The 6,224-nt window shown below is 43.1% G+C and overlaps 1 long non-coding RNA gene across 1 annotated transcript; it reads left to right on the top strand.

Moving 5' to 3' along the window:
* Positions 1–1,093: 1,093 nt before the first annotated feature.
* LOC148342458 (uncharacterized) lies at positions 1,094–3,168 on the top strand. Its single transcript, XR_015842224.1, has 2 exons — positions 1,094–1,164; positions 1,384–3,168. It is a non-coding gene; the product is annotated as an uncharacterized LOC148342458 (long non-coding RNA).
* The last annotated feature ends 3,056 nt before the right edge of the window (positions 3,169–6,224 follow it).

Raw genomic sequence — 6,224 nt, 5'->3', positions numbered from 1 at the left:
AAACCACACAAGAACACACAGTGGAGACAAGCCATTCAGTTGCAGCGTTTGTTCTAAAAAATTCTTCACTAAACAGGGAGCTGAGAGACACAATTGTGCTGGCGAGAATTGCAGCGATCCTTGAAGATTAAAAAAAGGAAAAAAATTGAAAGAACCGACTCTTTGTGGTAAGATGTAAATGTGATTTTCAATAAAATATGATGAAATTTAATTTTGCAAAGCTCTTTTATTGACACAAAGCCAATGTGATCAGTGCCAGAAGAACCATTGTGTCTGAGTGATGATTTGTTTTGGTGTTTACATCCAACATGTAAATAAAAAAATTAATTGCCTTTGCCTGGAATAACATTTGTTAACATTATGCTTTTCAGTTGTCGTTTTAATCGTACTTCATGGAAAAAGTGTGAGAAGAAACGGTGCTTATGAAATCTGTGCGTTCCACAATCATCAATAAAATCACTTGTTCCACTTGCTCACCTGGCCTTCATTACGCTGTGAAAAGGTGAAAAACTGAACTAGAAGTTGAACTATAAAAAGAACAAGAAAGAGAAACGCAAATAGTCTCAGTTTCTCTCAAAGGTTTTGGTATGTCAGGAGTTGGCAACTTGATGGCGACTGGAGTCAGCGCTGGTTTTCTCGTTGTTTGGCTGGCTCGTATATATATGGTCCATTGAACAAAACTCAAACTCTTCAAATATCCCCTCAGATACATTTAATATTTCGCTTTCTGAATAAATTTCTGACTAGCTAAAACCTCTTTCTAGGTTGAGCTCTATCAAGCGTTTGGGATGTGTTGCTAAGCAGAATCTCACTTCGGAAAAAAATATAATTTTGTCAAATATACCAAATATTTTTTTTCATGCTATATTATATTTTTTATACTTTGGATTGCTTATATAATGAAATCGGGAAATATTAATGTTCTGTTACGCAGTAAAAGTTGTGTTTGTTTCTGTGTGTCGGTGTTCTGAGACTGTTTGAAAATATTCAAATGCCTTTGGTGCTCTCTAGAGGAAATTACGGGTAACTACAACTAGTGTGCCTTTTTTTTTACAATGCGGAAGTTACGTGCCGTATTGCAAATAGACGACAACGACGCACGACGACGCACGTTTCTCTGCGGTCCTGAGAGATCGCACATGTCTTTATTTCGAGGCATCGCCGGTGCGTATAATTCATTTGTGTTTAAAAGCGGAATTGTTTGGTTTGATGTATATTTGCCGGCTGTAATTTTCAAATGGCCCGTAGCAGTGTTGTTTGTAGCTTGCTACTCACGAACATGAGAGTGCTTAAGATGGTGTCTAGGATGCTTATATACAGCATAATGTGATGTACAATTTGTTTATACATTTTGTAATTGTATTTCATTTCTGATTTTCACAGTTTTACCCTTTTGAGTATCAGTAAACCTGCTTTGACAACAGCCACGTCTGCAGAGTCATTGATATAAGAAAGGTGTTCCTCGCTATAACGGCACAACGATGTTGAGAGCCCTTCTGAGGTACCGGGCGGTGTAGATGTCCGACAGTGAGGGGCGTTGGTAGAGACTCGGCAGTGGTTGCCTGTGGGGCTGCCGTTGCAGCCGTAGCAAGACACCGAACCTGCAGCCCCGCTTCTGCTTCCTCTCCCTGCGTCGCCTGCGCCGCCTCCCGGTCCCGATGACAAACCACAGTGAGCCGGGCGGCCTCGCCAGTTCGTCCGGAATTTTGCGATCATATAGCAACATTCCTCTGTGATGGTTATTTCGCATCGATATGCAATGTCCACGATGTCCTGGCGGGTTCAATCTTAATGTTATGGAAAAATATTGAGCAAGTAAGGTTTTTATTTATTGTGGCCACCTGCTTTTGAAGAAAGTGACTTTCGCTTCTTGTACTCGAGGATTCTTTGTGAAGCCAAAAGAACACGACCTTGACTGATAAGTAGGCTCAACGCAGAAAAAGTATCTGTAAGGAATTGCTTGAACAAGATATAAAAACCAGAAAATGTAAAATGTTAAATAATCAGTTCCAATTTTATCCTGGGAAAAACATGGAGTTCACCCCCCACTATTGGTTTTTCTTTGGCGTTTATTTTCTGCACTGATATCATTTGGCATAAACAAATGTTCAGCAAAAGGTGAAGGATTGTATTACAGTTACTGATATTATTTTGAACACATACGGGACAGAATGTCGATTATTAAAGTTAGCAGGTTCATATTTACTGAATATTTTTAACATGGATGAAACAAGAAGCATTTATCAAATGAAACTAGAAGCACTGGTCACAAGAAAGACTGGGATTTTAGGCCTGATGTTTACTGATTTCTTATATTATTCTCATATGCTAAATTTATTCTACTTAGTGTGTGAACTTTATTGAAATTCTCAGTCGTGGGAACAACTTTGCGCACATAGCATTTCCATGACTTGCATTCACATTCACAGCACTTCATGGTCAAATACGACGAAGCACATTCTCCACATTGGCTGTCGAGATGCAAACATACCAAATTGGGCACTGCAGGACTCACACAGACGCTATAAAAAAAACACATTCCGAAAGACGGAACAATTGGAGATTAGAGCACATGCACATACACACGCGCACACACAGACATATAATTACACCTGCACATACACTTGCATTTACACATACACGCACACACCGACAAGATTACAGAAGAATGCCAGCGGAGAGAGAGACGGAGGGACGGCCCGCCGGAGAAGGCCAGCCTTGGCGTGTCAGTCTTGGGGACCAGACGGGAATCAACTATCCAGACGATGACTAACCTGGGGAGGACCTTCCCTCGGACGTGGACCCGTGCCGTGGGAGGGAGCGAGGACGACCAATTCAACCTACATTACCCTTGACATAAAAAAACTCCTATAAAAACTGAAGCTGGGCTGAAAGATGGCGCGCATTTTTCGACTGTGCTCGCCCGAGTGCAGTTTCTCGTGAGATTAAGAAAAAGCCCCCCAGATATCTGTCATTGTACTATTTCCTGAACTCCAGAAATTGAAGAAACTAAATATCGGAACTCTAATTGTTATGTATTTGTGGTCTGTGTTGAATCACGTGGTTATGCGTGACGTCATCAAGCAGCGCGTGCGGTTGAGCAATGTAAATGAGAGCTCTTCAAGTCTTCCTGTTTTGCTTCGTTGTAATTAAAAAGTCATCCGTCTACACCTGAGCCTCCATTCATCCTTACCCGAATTAATAGTAGAGGATACAACAAAAGTGGCGACGAGGACGTCTGAACCTGCGACGTTTTTTTTTTTTCTCTCTCGGGGTGGACTTTGCGCTGAGTGCGGAGGAGAAGTGGCGGCACAAGGTTTTTGGAAGCCGCGGACATTAAAAGTTTTGAGGAAGACAGTCAAGTAAGTGGCAGGCTGATTAACCAGGCGCAGAATGGCGGGAGTTATCGGCTCGATTGGCCCCTTTGACGAGGACGTTGAGCAGTGGAGCTCGTACACGGAACGTTTTGGCTATTTCGTTCAAGCTAATGCTATTGAGGACGAAAGGAAAGTACCAACGTTTTTGAGTGTGATGGGCCCGAAGACATTTACTTTGCTTCGTAGTCTGGTACAACCAGCTGCTCCGGGGAGTAAAACATATGAAGAGATAGTGGGTGTTCTCACTGGACATTTTTCACCAAAACCTCTTGTAATTGCCGAGAGATATAGATTTCACAAGCGCTGTCAAGAGGAGGGGGAGTCCGTAACCATGTTTGTGGCAGCTTTGAGAAAGCTAGCTGAACATTGTGAGTTCAAAGAGGTGCTAAATGACACACTAAGGGACAGACTAGTGTGTGGATTAAGGAATGAAGCAGCACAGAAAAAGTTGCTGACTGAAAGTGACCTGACCCTGGAAAAGGCTATCAACATCAGTGTTACAATGGAAATGGCGTCCAGAGAGAGGCTCAGCAACTAAATGCTACAGGAAGAGTGCACAACGTTGCCGGCAGTCAGAGCAGCTCTCCGGGACCGTGCTATAGGTGTGGTAACACAGGTCATCTTGCATCTACCTGCTGGTGTAAAGAAATGGACTGTCGTCAATGTGGCAAGAAAGGACATGTGGAAAGAGCATGTCGGAACAGAAAAACTATGGAAAAGAGTAAGAAACGGGATTTAAAAGACAAATTCAGAAATAAAAAAAAAGTGTACACTGTAAAAAATGACAAAAGCTCATCTTCTGATGAAGAAATGAACGTCAACACAGTGCGTATAATGAATGCAGATGAAAGCTCAGATTGCTATTGGGCTCAGACTAACCTAGAAGGGCATCCAGTTAAAATGCAGATAGACACAGGGTCCAAGGCATCACTAGTGTCATATCAGATCTACAAACGGTGCATGAAACATGTTCCTTTACGCCCCTCTGACACTGTTTTCAAGGCATATACAGGACACAAAGTGCACATTAAAGGAATGACCGATATAACGGTTGAGTGTAACAGTCAAACTGCTAAGCTACCAGTGTATGTTACGAGAGGAAACTTTGCACCAATCATGGGGCGTGTGTGGCTGAAAGCATTACGTCTTGATTGGCAAGAAGTCAGACAGTTGTCAAACGAGAATTTACAACTGCAAACCATCCTTGACAAGAATGAGGAGGTTTTCCGACCAGAGTTGGGCAGCATGAAAAATATCACAGTGAAACTCCACATTAAGCAAGGAAGCAAACCAGTGTTTATGAAGGCTAGGACAGTGCCTTATGCCATTCGTGACAAAGTCGAGGCAGACTTGGAAGCATTGGTCAAAAGTGGAGTGCTGGAACCTGTTTTAACAAGTGAATGGGCAACTCCCATTGTGCCAGTACCCAAAAAGAATGGAGGAATACGCACATGTGGAGATTTCAAAGTGACTGTCAATCCGGTGTTGAGTGCAGAGCAATATCCACTCCCACTGATTGATGATTTGTTTGCTGGACTGAGCGGTGGACAAAAGTTCAGTAAGATTGACTTAAACCAAGCATATCTGCAAATGCATGTGGAGGAAGAGTCACGTGAAATACTAACCATAAACACTCAAAAAGGACTGTTTAGGTATTGCAGACTGCCATTTGGTATTACATCGGCTCCAGCAATATTTCAGCGTGCCATGGATCAAATTCTCAGTGGATTACGTGGTGTACAGTGTTATTTGGATGACATACTGTGCACCGGAGCAACCGATGAAGAACATCTTCAAAATTTGGATGCCACACTGCAAAGATTACGTGATTATGGACTCAGAGTTCGCAAGGAGAAATGTGACTTCCTGAAACCATCTGTGGAGTATCTAGGGCACGTCATCGATGGGAAAGGCCTGCATACGTCACCTTCAAAGATCACAGCCATTGTGGACGCCCCGCCACCTGAGAACGTGAGTCAGCTGCGATCTTTTCTCGGATTGTTGAATTATTATGGAAGGTTCATACCGAATTTAGCTTCACTGCTACGACCGCTACATGAACTGTTATGTCAAGACAAGAAATGGAAATGGACTAGTGAATGTCAACAAGCATTTCATGATGCTAAAAATGCATTAACCACGTCTAAGGTGTTAACACATTTCAATCCGTCATTACCAATCCAACTGGCATGCGACGTGTCACCCTATGGAGTGGGTGCTGTCATCTCTCATGTGTTTCCAAATGGTGAGGACAGACCTATTGCGTTTGCATCCAGGACATTGAACAAGGCAGAGTCGAACTATGCTCAACTGGAACGAGAAGCACTGGGCATTGTTTTTGGCGTGAGAAAATTTCACCAATACTTATATGGAAGGAAGTTTACTCTGCTCACAGATCATCGACCTCTGACAACTATCTTGGGACCACACACAGGAATACCATCTCTGGCAGTTTCGCGTCTCCAGCGATGGGCCTTACTGTTGTCGGCTCACTCCTACGACATTAAGTATCGGAAATCAGTCTCTCATGGCAACGCAGATGGACTTTCAAGGTTGCCACTCCCTGTCACGAAACATGAGTCGAACACCGTGGACATCTTCTACTTCAGGAGCGTTGAAAGAGCGCCTATAACTGCATCCCAAGTGAAAAAGGCGACACATACGGACCCTGACTTGTCAGTGGTTATGGACATGGTCATGAATGGACGTTCAGTAGGTGATAGTGCTACACTGAAACCTTACAGTAATAGGAGGTGGGAACTTACTGTCCAGTCCGGGTGTCTGCTGTGGGGAAGGAGGGTCATCATTCCACAGTCACTGCGTGCTAAAATGTTGGAGCAGCTTCAT

This window comes from Idiotropiscis lumnitzeri, chromosome 2 (genome assembly GCF_059441095.1).
Source record: "Idiotropiscis lumnitzeri isolate Australia: NSW breed Sydney's pygmy pipehorse chromosome 2, RoL_Ilum_1.0, whole genome shotgun sequence".
In the NCBI taxonomy this organism is placed as follows: Eukaryota; Metazoa; Chordata; class Actinopteri; order Syngnathiformes; family Syngnathidae; genus Idiotropiscis; species Idiotropiscis lumnitzeri.
Note: the sequence above shows the minus strand (reverse complement) of the source record. Positions and strands in the feature narration are given on the sequence as shown.